Source organism: Mustela lutreola, chromosome 11, assembly GCF_030435805.1.
Source record: "Mustela lutreola isolate mMusLut2 chromosome 11, mMusLut2.pri, whole genome shotgun sequence".
NCBI classification, from domain to species: domain Eukaryota; kingdom Metazoa; phylum Chordata; class Mammalia; order Carnivora; family Mustelidae; genus Mustela; species Mustela lutreola.
The window spans coordinates 88,767,416-88,782,622 of record NC_081300.1 but is presented as its reverse complement, the minus strand read 5'-3'; the positions used below and the strand labels follow the sequence as shown (position 1 = coordinate 88,782,622).

Here is a 15,207-nt window from a genome sequence, read left to right as displayed (position 1 = left end):
CCACGGCATGTCAGTCTGCGATTAGCTCCATAAAAGTTTCAGCTGAAAAAATTGGAAATAAAAGCATTGAGGGCAGGGCCGACTTAGGTAGAATGTGCAGCCTCCTAAGGAAATGACATCGAAGGTGGCATCGAGGACAAGAAGGGGACTGAATCACTAAGAGCCAAGGACAGAGCATGGCAGGTGTGGGTCGAGGGAGGCAAAGGAGGAGGAAAAAAACATACAGACAGGACGGGGTTCTTTTTTTTTTTTTTTAAGATTTCTTTTTTTAATTTATTTGACAGAGAGACAGCAAGAGAGGGAACACAAGCAGGCTTCACACTGAGCAGAGGCTTGATATGGGGGCTCGATCCCAGGCCTGGGATCATGACCTGAGCAGAAGGCAAACTCTTAATGACCGAGCCACCCAGGCACTCGGGGGCTCGCTCTTTTTTTTTTTTTTTTAAAGCCTTGCAACATTTTATTAGGGAAAAAAATGGAAGCTCAGTCAGGACGCCCTGCTCAGTGGAGTCTGCTGCTCCTTCTGCCTCCCACCCTGTGCTCGCTCTCTCTCTCTCAAATAAAAAATTAAATCTTTTTTTCTTTTTTAAACTCCCCACTGTCAGGGCACCTGAGTGGATCAGTCAGCTCAGGTCATAATCCCAGGATCCTGGGATCGAGCCCCATGTCAGGCTCCTTGCTCAGCAGAGAGCCTGCCTCTCCCTCTGCCTGCCACTCTGCCTACTTGTGCTCTCTGTGTGTGTCAAATAAATAAATAAAATCTTTTTTTAAAAATACCCACTGTCTGGGGATGCCTGAGTGCCTCAGTTGGTTAAGCAGCTGCCTTCAGCTCAGGTCATGATCCCAATTGTACATGAACATCTTCACTCCTTTGCCATGCTGGAATGGCAAACACCAAAGTGGTCTACATACACAGACTCTGTGCTAAGAGATACAAAGAGATATAAAAGCATAAGGGTTGGGGCGCCTGGGTGGCTCAGTGGGTTAAGCTTCTGCCTTCGGCTCAGGTCATGATCTCAGGGTCCTGGGATTGAGCCCCACATCGGGCTCTCTGCTCAGCGGGGAGCCTGCTTCCCCCTCTCTCTCTCTGCCTGCTGCTCTGCCTGCTTATGATCTCTCTCTCTATCAAATAAATAAAATAAAATCTTAAAAAATAAAAAACATAAGGGTCAAATAACACCAAGTGGACAGGCTCCAAACCCATCTAAGCTAGGGTAGGCACTTTCCTAGGTCCCTTTTAGGGGTAGCTCCTCGGAGGCAGTGTGCCCAAGGTGTGGTGACAATGGGTGAATGGCTCAAGGAGAGGCCGAAGGGACAGGCCACCAGGACCACAGGCCAAACGCAGTGTAGTTTTAATGCCAAGGTCAGTGGGAAGCCAATGGGAGTTTGATATGAAGTTCCTTTCTCAAAGATCTTGCGTGGACAAGCAGAATCTGTGGAAGGTTCTGCAAGGCTCCTGGCGCGAGATGATGCTTGGCACCACGTGGGTGGTGGCTGCAAAGACAGAGGGAAGTCAGTGGGGATTGCTGCATGACGAAGCAGGACCTGGCAGAAGGCTGTCAAGGGCCCTCCCATCAAGGGCCAAGGAAGTGACGAGGGGCAGAAATGAATTCCAGCTCGCGGCCGGCTAGCAATAACCATAATAATTACTATAAGGACCATAACAAGAGCTAATTTATAGAACATCTGACAGTTTACAAAGTGCTTTCATGAACACTGACTCACTGCCCCATTTTTAATTAAAACTACTCATTTGGTTATTATATATTCATTATAGAAAAATTAGAAAACTCAGATAAGGAAAAAGGCAATGTTGGTCCACAGCCTCTAACCACCATCCCTATTAATGTTTGGCTGTGGAGCCTGCCAGATGGTTTTTTGTGCATCTTTTTTCAAGAAATGCCATAAGATCTTATTGAACGACTTGTGGTCTGCTTTCTTCATTTGTTACATTCTGATTGCTTTACATCTTCTCTCATGTTTATAACTCTGTGCAAAGGGCCATTTTGGTCTCTACTTTGTAGGTAAGGACAAGGAAGCACAGAAATGAAGATGTGCCCAAGGTCACACCAGAGAGGGGGACATGCAGCTGGGGTTCAAACCCAAGGCCTGGGCCACCTCCACAACCAGGGCCTAGGGGCAGCTGAGACAGAGGCCCGGGACTCTTCGGAGGCCCCCAAGCCATCATGGATGAGCCAAATGGGAACAGAAACTGGAACAAGGGCTCATTTCTGACACGGGTCTCCCTTTTCCTTCTCCCAGCCTTTGACAGAACATTCTACCAAAGTCACCATCACTATGGTGGTATGTAAAGCTCTAAATATAGACAAACATACTATTAGCCCTGTGACTATGAGCCAGCTCTTGAGTCTCATGACTTGGCCCTCTGTCTGGCTACCCACTTATTGGCTGTGTGGCCTTGGGCGCTTGTCTGACCTCTCTGAGTCAGCTTTATCACCTGTGAAATGGGACAACAATGGGACATGCCTCTGGGGAACGGAATGAGGAGAAATGTGACAGCCCCAGTGATGTGCTTAAGACAGCCCCAGTGATGTGCTTACTTAGCCCAGCACCTGACACACGGCAGCGCAGCGGACTGTGCATATTGGGAGTCTCAACACCGTGGTGATAAGGGGCTATCTCCGGTTTAAAGAATGTGTCCGGTTTAAAGAATGTGCACTCGTGCTGAGAAGTGCAGCCATCGCCCAGCGCACTTCCCAGAAGCTATCGCCGGGGGCGCTGAAGAGCTCTGAGAGGGGGTGGGGGGACCCGGCCCAGCCCAGATCAGTTTCTCCATCTCCCAGCAAGCTTTGGATTGGTGCAGTTGCTCAGGGAATACAACAAACCAATGGTTTAAACGAACCTAAGACATGTTTAAGGGACTAAACCTATGTTTTAAGTCATTCATCATATCCTGCACCCTAAGGCCACAGAAAAGTACTGTAGGCATTATTGCTATAATTTTATATATATATATATAGAGAGAGAGAGAGCAATGTATTTTTGCTATAATATTATTATAGCAAATATATATTATTGCTATAATTATATATTATATGTAGCAACAAATATAATTATAGATACGTTTATACATTTATATAAAAATTATATAATATATATTTATATTAAAAAGCAATATATAATTATAGCTGTTGCCCCTATCCCGTGGAAACTGGGAGAGAATATGGGATTGGGACTCTGGGAGATCTGGCTTACAGCCCTGACTCCACTCTTGATAGAGATCTGTGACCTCAGGTAAGTTCCTTGACTTCTATGAGCCTCAGTCTTGGGGTCTATAAAATGAGAATGATCATGGTTCCCTGGGGGGATACAGTGAGGAAGAAATGCATTCATTCATCCATCTGAGTATTTCACAAATGTTTCGATGCCTCTCGTGTACCAGGCACTGTTCCAGGCATCAGGATAGAGCAATGAATACAAATAAAGACCAAGGTCCCTATCCTCGCAGGGCACATGTTCTTAGTGGGGAAACAGAGTAAAAGGGGAATGAACAAAGAGATGGCATACATATTATCCATTAGATGCCATATAAAATATATTGTCTATAATATATGAGTGGTAGTGCTACGGTGGGAAAAAAGTGGACACTGGTGGGGGAAAATGCTGGGGGACTACTGCAGTCGGATAAGGGTAAGGAGGTGACAATGGACAAGAGCAAATATGGCAGTAAGTGAGAGAAAATGAGTCATGCCATCGGCACAGAGCCTGGATGACTCAGACCAATGGGCAGATGACTGAAGGGGACTAAGACATCTACTCTGGATGCCCGGGACTCATCCAATTTGCTCCTGGTGCTCACTGTGCCCGCCCCTGGGGTTGGGTGTGTGCCTCTCCCCATCCTCAAGATACTCCCAGTCTGGTGCAGAGACTGACAATGAAATGAGCACGCACTACGATTCTGCTCCCATATTGACCCGAAGGAAGTGAACTCGAATGCTTGGATGTCAATGTTCCCAGCAGCCCGGGCACACCAGGCAAAAGGTAGAAACACCCCAATGTCCACTGATCTGTCAGACAGATACACCAAATGATGCGTGTCTCTACAATGGGACATTATTCTGCCATAAGAAAGAACGAGGTGCTGATACGCGCTACAACTGGGATACACCTCAAACATATTATGTTAAGTCACAGAAACCACACATGAGAAGCCACATTGTGTGTGATCCCATTTATGAAGGGCCCAGGATAGGGAAATCTACAGAGACAGAAAGCAGATTGGTGGCTGCCAGAAGCTGGGGGCAGGGAGGGGGGGAATGGGAAGCAACTGTTTCATGGGTACAGGTTTCCTTTTGGGGTGATAAAAATTGGGGGGGGAACTTAACAGAGGCGGTGGTGGCACCATATTGTGAATGCACTAAATGCCATGGAACTGTTCTCTTTAAAATGGCCATTGTTCTGTGAGCTTCACCTCGAGGAAGTAAATAAAGCAGTACCCACAATGGGGAAGAGGGAATCTGATGTCATAGAACACGCTGGTGTGTGAGAGCAGAGGCCAGGAATCTAGCTCCTGGGAGAGGGGTAGGGAAAGGTATCCTGGAGGAGGTGGCACCAATGCCCCGACCTTGAGGTTGAAGGAGAACTCACCAGGAAAGCAATGGAGTCAAGAGTAGAGGGAGATGGGCGGAGACCTGACAGCAGGGTCAAGGCCAGGAGATGACCGAACAGGGTGAGTATGGAGGATTACAAGGAGCTCGTGCGTTGTGGCTGCAGCTATCTGGAGGGAAGAAGAAATGCAAGCCCACGCCAGAAAGGGCAAAGGAGAACCATCTGCGGACTTGCTCTCCTAGGTGCAGGAGGATATTGAGAGGGAGAGGTCAACATGACCGATCCCCTGCGGCTAGCCTTCCCAAAGGGATGTGGTCTCCTGTAGGTCATCACGCACCTATAAGCTAAAGGCTGAGACCTCAGCCCTGCAGTCATGCCAAGGGAGGGACCAGCACTTCCCCCAACCATAAACAACCACAGCCAAGTTCCTGTCTGGCCATACTACCATATTCACGAGACTTGGGCCCCCAAACTCCTGCTCACGCCAAGGGTAGGGCTGGCTCTCCCAGTGGGCAAAGGCTGAGAAGTGGTATGGGGCTGGAGGCCAAGGTTCTACCCATGATATCACTGTTATATCCCAGCCCCTGGTCACATAGGGCAAGAGCTGGTGTTCCCTCATTGTGTGGCTTAAAAATCCGTCCATTTGCCAACAAGTCTGCTGGAGCCCAGAGTGCTGGCCCTGTCCCTGTCCCTTTGTGATCAAAGTGGGCACAGGCTGTGTGGGAAACCAATCTTTTTTTTTTTTTTTTTTAATTCCAGTTTCGTTAACACACAGTGTTATATTAGGTTCAGGCGGACAATAGAGTGATTCAGCACTTCCAGACATCACCCAGTACTCATGCCCACAAGCACCCTCCTCCATCCCCATCTCCTATCTCCCCCACGCCCCCCACCACCTCCCCTCTGGCAACCGTCGCTTTGTTCTCTGCAGTTGAGAATCTGTTGCTTGTTTTGGTTTGGTTTCTTTCTCTCTCTCTCTCTCTCTCTCTCTCTCTCTCTCTCTCGTTTCCCTTGCTCATTTTTTTTTTTTAATTTCTTTAGTTCCACATGAGTGAAATCATATGGTATTTGTCTTTCTCTGACTGATTTATTTCACTTAGCATTATACTCTCTAACTCCAATCACGCTGTTGCAACTGGCAAGACTTCATTCTTTCTTACGTCTGAGTAATATTACATTGTATACATATATGCCACATTGTCTTTATCCATTCATCAGTCGATGGACACTTGGGCTGCTTCCATATTTTGGCTGTTGTAAATAATGCTGCTATAAACACAGGGATGCATGTAGCTCTTTGAATTAGTGTTTTTGTACTCTTTGGATAAATACCCAGTAGTGTGATTGCTGGATCATAACGTTGTTCTATTTTTTAACTTATCCATCCCATAGCCCTAAACTACAGGACAGGGAGGGGAGGTAATGAGCACATCACCCACTGCCTGGCTCCCGCAGAAGGAAGAGAGACAGCTCCAGGTTTGGGAGACTCACTTTCTGAATCGGAAGAACAAGAACGGGTTCTAAACAAACATCGAGCAAGGAAGCAGCCTTTTTATATGCACCGAACACCTGAACTTTGCAACATGATGCTTGGAAATTAACTTGCTCTGACCTCGCCTCACTGTGACTCAGCCACTTCAACTATAAAACAGGAATCACAGCAGCACTTTCCCCCAGGACTGGTCTGAAGATTAAATAAGACAATGCAAGGAGAGCAGTTAGCGTATCTCTGGCCCGCAGCCAATGTTGCATAAATGTTCATGTAAGATGGGAATAAAACCATCTATTTCACACGATACTGGGGGGGATTAAATGAGATAAGCATGTAAATCGACGCGCATTCAGTGACTATATCCCTGACCTTGCCCTATAGAAAGCAAACCCATGAAGCAAAAGCCAACGAATGAGTCCTTATGGCAGTTACATTCTATCCAACCAAAAAAAAAAAAAAAAGTTGAAATCCTAACCCTCGGGACCCATGAATGGGACCTTATTTGCTAAAAGGTTCTTTGCAGATGTGATCAAGTTAAGATGAGGGAACCCTGGATGGGGGGGTAGGGCATCCTAAATGCAATGATTGGTGTCCTTATAAGAAAAGAGAGAACCCAAAGAAGAGACCATGTGAACACAGAGGCAGAGATTAAAGGGATGCAGGTACAAACCAAGGAATGCCAGAGATCACCAGAAAGCCCCAGGAGTTAGGAGAAGGGCCTGGCACAACTTTTGCCCCCAAGCCTTCTGACGGAGCTTGGCCCTGCCCATATCTTGGTTTGAAACGTGAAGCCCTCAGAACCATGAGAAAATACATTCCTGCTGCTTAAAACCACCTGCATTAGGGTGGCTTTGTTAGAGCGACCCTAGGAAATGAAGACAGACCTCAGCCAGGAGCCAAGGATGCTTACTAACTAAAGACTGGGGAGTCATAATATAAAAGGAAGCATTTGGAGGGCACCTGCTGGACTCGGGATTCAGTGCTCATCTTACCTGCCCCGTAAGGTACGTTCTGTTGGCCCATATTCTAAATTAGCTCTGGATGAGTGACAGGATGTGGCTAACGTCCCATTGTGGGTAATGAACCTATACCTTTCTCTCCCATCTTTGTCACAGGGCATCCTGCCATTGAGCCGGCCTGAAACCACCAAAGCCTGAAAGTTCCTCCAAACACACACACACACACACACACACACACACACACACACACCTTCCCCCACCAGGTTCAAGGAAGCATCGAGGTACCCTCCAAGAATCCCTGTGCTAAAGTTGTTTTAAGTCTGAAAGATGAAAAGAGCGAGCACAGCTTTACCCCTGCCAAATTGCCCTCTCCATCAATTACTCTTCCTCTCCACCCCTACATTTCAAAATCAGAAGTTTGGGAATGAAGAAGCCAAGTGCCTCATTTCATTACCCAAATTGTCAGCTGCTCAATTGACAGGGATAGGCTTCTCTCTGCCGAGGCTTCAGAAGTGCTTTCACTGATGGGCTGTATTATAACAACTCTTCCCCTCTCTCTTTTGATCCTCTTTTTAATAAAGTCGGAGGGAAAAAGGTAATTTTTCATTTTAAATAGGGAAGGTGGGGCACCAAGGTGCTCTGGGGGTTATTAATCGTGGCTCTTGCTATCTTGTCATCCGTTTCTAGAAAATCATTTTATTTCAAGTCTTGAAATGGGCGGGGAGAAGGGAATAGGTTTTAAGAAATGAAAGGTCTGAGAATTGATTAAAGACATTTCAAGGTATAAGGGTTTTTCTTCTGACATTCTCCGATAAGGGACTAAGAGAAATAAAAGCCATTCTCAAGGGAGAAAATGCTGTCAGAAAGTCTAGGCAAGTGTCTAACTTCTTTGTCCCTTCCCATTAAAATTTATAAACAGGAAAATGTGTGACTTCGAACTCGTCTGAATTTCAGAGCCAGCAGCAGAATGCAGAGATGCTCGAGCCGTTCAGAGGCAGAAGGGAAAGTCTGCAATTTCAGCATCGCCACTGCTTGTAATTTTCATGACTATTTCAAAGCACCTGTTCGCTGAATCCTTCCAACTTCCTAAGAGAAATACAACTTTTAGATGTGGGCTGCAGAGATTAGATTGAAGTCATCGGGGGAACAACCGAAAAGTTTTTACTTTAATCTTCCTAAGTCTGCAGCAAGAGACAGAACTTCTGGATGTTGGTTGAAAATGTTTCGCTGGAGTCATTGGTAAAGGGGAAAAAAAGTAACAATAACAATCATTATTCACACTAATGATACTATTTATTGAGAACTGTGTGTCAGATAGTGTTCTAAGTATTTTGTATGCATAACTTCACATTATCCTCATCAGCCCCGGGGAAGAAAATTCTGCTCTCGTCTCCATTTCACAGTGGAGGAAGTAGGAGATGATCTGAGAGACTGGGTTGCCCAAGATCCCACACTAGCAAGTGGCAGACTGGGATTTCCAGGCCAGGTCTCTATCCCTCACCTTCATGGCCTTCCAGGACACCCTCCAGAAATGAGAAAACCATCCAGAAAGCCCTTGAAAGACTGAACTGTTTTACACAGACCTGCCAGGTCAGCACCAGGAGCAGTACTGGAGGACCCTTCAAAAAGTCAACTAACGATGACGCTTGCTTTAGGGCACAATCCCTGAAAGAGTGAAACCTGAAATCTAGGAAGAATTTCAAGTTTCTAGCGGTACTTACAAAAAGAAGCAAATAAGGACAAATGAAAAACACAGTTGCCAAAGCAATTCAACCCTGGCAAGAATCTTAATGTAAGACCTCATTAATGAGCTTGACATCTGGCCGAGCCGTGGGTCCCGCTGCGCCCTGTTCTCCCCAACCCCGGCGTCCCCAAGCAGAACCAAACAAAGGCACTGACCCCAGTCTGTGCAGGTCATCTAGGAGAAGGGACGGGGCTGGGAGGTTGGGCTCTGTCCCAGTAATGCCTCTCAGGCCCTACTCTCTACAGCATTTCCAAGTTTATTACCCACCAAAGATCCAGGGAGATCAACCTTCAGTCACAAAATTCGGGGGAGCTTTCCAGTTCTAACAAAGTTCTTTTTTTCCTCAAACCAGGTACACTTTGCATTAACCATTTTAAAGAGCAGAATTCAGTGGCATTTGGTACATTCACGATGTTGCCTCTATCCATTCCAAAAATTTGTCATCACCCCAAAAGAGAATCTCATGCCCATGAAGCAGCCACTCCTCCTCCCCGACCCCCATTCTCCCAGCCCCTGGGGAACCACTAATCTGTCTTCTGTCTCTCTGGGTTTACCTATTCTGGATCTTTCATATAAATGAAGTCATACAATATGTGACCTTGTGTAACTGGCTTCTTTCACTTAACACAATATTTTCAAGGCTTATCCATGGTGTAGGGTGTATCAGAATCGTATTCCTTTTTGTGGCTGAATAACATTCCCTTCTAAGACTAGCCCACCTATCATTTAACTGATCGCCAGCTGATGGACATTTACTGGCTTTTGCCTATTATGAACAGGGCTGCTAGGAACGTTGGCATTACAAGTATATGAACAACTGCTTTTCGGTCCTTTGGGGGACAGAGCCAGGAGCAAAATTGCTGGGTCCCGGGGTAACTACTGTGTTTAACCTCCTGAGAAACTGGGGCGCAAGGGTGGCTCAGTGGGTTAAAGCCTCTGCCTTCAGCTCAGGTCATGATGTTGGGGTCCTGGGTTCAAGCCCCGCATCGGGCTCTCTTTTCAGCAGGGAACCTGCTTCCCTTCCTCTCTCTCTGCCTGCCTCTCCACCTACTTGTGATCTCTGTCTGTCAAATAAACAAATAAAATCTTTAAAAAAAAAAACAAAAAAACAAAAAAACCTTCTGAGAAACCACCAAACTTTCCCACAGCAGCTATTCCATTCACATTCCCATCAGCAATGTACAAGGGTTCTGATATCTACACACGCTAGGCTGCTCGTTATTTTGCCTCGATGTCGATGATTGCCATCCCAGGGAGCATGTAACAAAGCACTTTTTATAAAAACCATAGTTAAAGTTTGCCGAGTGCTTGCTGCGGCCACGCTCCCTCTCATCCTCATGCCTTCTTGCATTTAATTCTCTTTAACAATCTTATGGGCTTGGTGAGGGCTTGGAAAGGTTGAAACACTCGCCTAAGGCCAAGATATAAACTCTGGTAGTCTGATCCCAAAGCATGGTTCTCTCGGCGGCCACATGGCATACAGCACATCTGAATTAATCCTCACAGCCACCCAAGGGGAGGCCTGGTATCAGCCCCATCTTTCAGATGGAGAAACTGAGTCTCAGAGAAGAGCAGGGACCTTCCCTATGCCCACCCATCGACAAAGCTCCAGGTCTATCCCAATCTGAACCTCATGATGTTTTGCCCCCACCGTGCAAATACTCTTTGACAATATTCAGTGTTTTCATTGTCAAGAACAATTAAAATTGTGACTGGGCTGCTTCCTGCCTCCAGAATGAAGAGAGCAACTGTGACCATCTGTTGGGCATTTTCAACTGAAAACAACCTTCCTGGTTAATATCACAGTTAGAATCTGCATGGGGAATGGTGCGATAAAACGCACGCCAGATAGTCTTGCGGTTGGGGCGTTTGACAGAGCAGCCAGCAGCAAGCTCTGTTCAGTGTTGAAGCCCCAATTCACACAAGTCCAGATTTCAGGGCTCGAGGGTAGAGGCAATATTCAGGGTAAGATCTACAACACCTGCGTTGTTGGTAGTAACGGGATCTGACTTTGGATCCTACAGTCTCACTGGAACCATGGTTCTGAACCTCCCTGACTGTCCTCATCAAAAGGCAACTCTAACGTCCCAACGTCCCAACTAATGTCCCAATGTGGATGGCGAGCAGAGGAGACTGCAGAGTGCGCCGGGCCAACCTTGGGGATACCCGGGATCGGCTGCAGGCACAGCCCTACCCCCCTTCCCACAATGCCAAGCGCTCATCAGCGTCAGTCACTACCTCCACCCTCCTCCTCTCCATCCTCCCTACCTCCCTACTCAGTGCGATTATTTTGTTATATAGTCAATTCTTGTTATTTGCAGCCATTACGTTTTATGAAGATGCTGCAAACACTGAACCTTTGCTCCTCGTGGAAATAATGAGGTTAGATTCCTAGAAGCCTCCACCACATTTTGTCAATGGATTCATAGGTCATCCTATTTTTATGTGGGTTTTTGTCTAGTATAGATAGCCGATTCATTAACAGCAAACTCAGCAGCCAGCAGTGCTACCACTTGAGATGGAAAGCCGGAACAAACCTTATGTAACAATGTCTTTTTCTCCATAAGGCATGAGGCAGCCTTCTTGTGCTCAGACGGCACCTCAGCCCTGTGCTCGGTGTCATCTCAAACAGTGAAATCACCAACCAAAAAAACCCACAGAAACTGTGAAAAATGTGGCACTAAATTCAAGACCACCGAAAGGACTCTAGTTCATACTATCAGAGCTGAAACGAGAAGGCAGAACGTCACCTTTTTGGACCTCAGCTGAGGACGTAAGCATCAGATGACTCAAATTTTTCACCAGTCTGTACACACAGGTATTGATTTGGGGGGTTCAAATACATTTTAGCAAGTATGAAAATCTGCAGATATGGAATTCAAGAATGATGAAGATTGACTGCATTTACCTGTTTCTTTTTTTTTTAAGATTTTATTTATTTATTTGACAAAGAGAGAGATCACAAGTAGGCAGAGAGGCAGACAAAGAGAGAGGGGGAAGCAGGCTCCCTGCTGAGCAGAGAGCCCAATGTGGGGCTCGATCCCAGGACCCTGGGATCATGATCTGAGCCAAAAGCAGAGGCTTAACCCACTGAGCCACTCAGGTGCCACTGGATTTATCTATTTCTTTATCATCTGTCTTCCCACTAAAATACAAGGTCTGAGAGGGCAGGGACCCAGGCTTTCTTACCATGGTGTTTGCTCAGCACCAAGCACAGTGCCTGGCAATAAACAAATACAGATTTTTTTTTTTTACAACATATGTGTATATCACATCATCATGTGGTACACTTTAAACCCCTGCAATGCTATTTGTCAATTATATCTCAAGAAAGCTGGAAAAATTTAATAAATATAGATATTTTTATTATGGTACCTAAATGATATGTTGCTTCAACACATATTGGGGGAATGATTCAATTCTTCAACACTCATAAATCCTAACTGCCACAATTAATGCTATCAGTTGTACCACCTATCCTGAATTCAGGCAAGAAATGAGGTGAGAATGCCATGCCTTAGCCAAAATACCATGCATGCCTGGGGTTGTCCTGAACAGATGAAGTCTTGGGAAATAAAGGTCTGGTGACCCAAGAAAACAGGTAGAAGATGTCCTTATCTCAAGCCTGTCTCCCTTTGGCTCTGCATCCTTTGAGAAACAGCATGCCTTGGGCCGCCTACCCCCTTCCCCAGCTTCAGCTCTCCGCAAAGAATGGGCAAATGGGCTGCCCCACCCGTGGGCCTGGGAGGAGGAAGAGGGAGGTGGAAGCTGGAGAGGCCCACCCGGCTCAGCTCAGCTCTGAGGGCTACAGCAGAGAAGAGTCCACACCAGCAGAACCTACATTGGAAAAGATGACCTCTGAGACTCTTCTAATTCCAGAACTCACCTCCCTTTGAGTGACAGGCACGATATTAGTTTTTTTAACCTCCTGTGTTGGCAAATTCAAGAAAGCCGAAAGCAGCATTAGATCACCTTAGGTGCTGCAAAGCACCTTATTTTTATCTCCAGACAACTGGGTTGGAGAGCAGCTTTTCCCAAACTTCCTGTTTTCTCCCTTGCCATGTGGACTGAGTATGACCAGCATCTGCCTCGCTTTCTCACCCAACTGCCCTCTCCAGGGACAATGCTTGTGACGGTTTGCAGCCTGGTGCAGCAGGAGGTAAATTTTTTCAGGTTATACTCACAATCTTGATCCAGAGGTGGAGATAAACGCAGATGCCTCCAAGAAAAAGGGTGTTGCGTAAACTTTTATTATCCTTCACCCCTGTTAACAAAGGCGGACACCTCCGTGGGCACCAGGGGGCTTCTCCAAGACGTCTAGGTTTAGCACTTCCTGAGATAACTGCTTGCCACAGGACAATAGAACCCAGCTGGGTTTGGATCCCAGCTCTACCATTCCCTAGCTGTGTGACCTGAGGTATGTTGCTTGACCTCTCTGAGCTGCTGTTTGTACACCTACAACCGAATGATAAAAGTACCCATTTTATAGGTTGTTTGGAGAATTTGTGAATAAAGTGCCTCGTGAACAGTCAACCTGCCTTCACTGTTACTATCACTGCTACTGTTAGCAGGAATTCTGTTCCCAGCAGCAGGCAACTAAGCCTAGATATCTTTAGATGAGACACCCACTACGTACAAGGCACTTGGATCCACAAGGTAGACGGTTTCTCCAGCCACACAGAGCTCACACCCCACAAACCACATTAAAATGAAGACTCTGCAGGAAAGTAAAACAAAATTGTTCATTAATAATTTGTTTGGGCGCCTGGGTGGCTCAGTGGGTTAAGCCGCTGCCTTCGGCTCAGGTCATGATCTCAGGGTCCTGGGATCGAGCCCCGCATCGGGCTCTCTGCTCAGCAGGGAGCCTGCTTCCCTCTCTCTCTCTTTCTCTTTCTGCCTCTCTGCCTACTTGTGATCTCTCTCTGTCAAATAAATAAATAAAATCTTTTTAAAAAATAATAATAATAATTTGTTTATTGGGGGCGCTTGGGTGGCTCAGTGGGTTAAAGCCTCTACCTTCAGCTCAGGTCATGATCCCAAGGTCCTGGGATCAAGTCCCGTATTGAACTCTCTGCTCAGCAGGGAGCCTGCTTCCCCCTCTCTCTCTGCCTGCCTCTCTGCCTATCTGTGATCTCTGTCAAATAAATAAACAAAATCTTAAAAAAATAATAATAATTTGTATATTGATTACACATCGAAATGGTCCCTTTTTGGAAATACTGGGTTCTATAAAATATATTATAAAACTTCATGTCATTCCTCATAAGGTTAAACACAGACTTACTCACACAATCCAGCAACACCAGTCCTAGGTACAGACCCAGAAGAACAGAAAACAGGGCGTCAAACAAATATTGGAGGTACAAATATCCGTACACCTGTGTTCACAGCAGCATACCTCACTGTCCCTAAAAGACAGATACAACCAAGTGTCCAAGACGCATGAAAGGATCCACAAAATGTATTAAAGCCATGCGGTAGAACAGCACTCAGCCATAAAGGGAAAGACGTATTGATGCATTCTTGTGCCTGGATGAAGGCTGACATTCACAAACCTCGAACATGCTGCTAACTGAAACAAGCCAGAACCAAAAGGACACGTGGTATTCAAATTTTCCCCTTAAATGCGGTGGTGATTATGTGGGTGTGAATGAACTTCAAGCCACTTTTTTTTTTTAAAGATTTTATGTACTTGATAGAGATCACAAGTGGGCAGAGAGGCAGGCAGAGAGAGAGAGAGGAGGAAGTAGGCTCCCCGCAGAGCAGGGAGCCTGATGTGGGACTCGATCCCAGGACCCTGGGATCATGACCTGAGCTGAAGGCAGAGGCTTTAACCCACTGAGCCACCCAGGTGCCCCTCAAGCCACTTTTAACATAGTTAAAATGGTAATTTTTCTGCTATGTGCATTTAACACAATAAAAAAATACTGCCACCTGTTTCTTGGTATGTTTTTAATTTTTTTTTTTTTTAAGATTTTATGTATTTGAGAGAGCGAGTACAAAGCACAGAGGGAGAGGGAAAGCGGGAAGCCGACTCCCTGCAAAGCAGGAAACTGACACGCGGCTCAATCCCAGGACCCTGAGATCATAACCCAAGTTGAAGACAGATGCTTGACCAAGTGAGCCACCCAGGAGCCCGTCTTTGTATGTGTTTTAAAAGAGTAACCAGAAACGTTAGATCACATACATGGCTCGCCTTATCTCCCCCGTGAGACATACAATGTCCCATGTGGGTCTAGAAGAAGAGGCAGACACTAAATGCAGGATCACGCTTCCATCATTTAGTTAGAACAGAAAAGAAGGAGCTGAGGGCTGGGGAGAAGTTTTCCAAGAGGAATCTTTGAGCTGGGGTCTGGCGGATGTGCGGTGATGAAGCAGGCAAAGAAACAGGGCAAGTGTCCCCACTGGAACCAGCACGTGGGTCAGGAGGGGGCCCGCCGGAG

At 46.2% G+C, this 15,207-nt stretch overlaps 1 protein-coding gene across 3 annotated transcripts in view; it reads right to left on the bottom strand.

Annotated features, from left to right (window-relative positions):
- The window catches only part of KSR2 (kinase suppressor of ras 2), a 416,470-nt gene that overhangs the window by 251,877 nt on the left and 149,386 nt on the right, over nt 1–15,207 (bottom strand). The gene's annotated exons all lie outside the window — the stretch shown is intronic.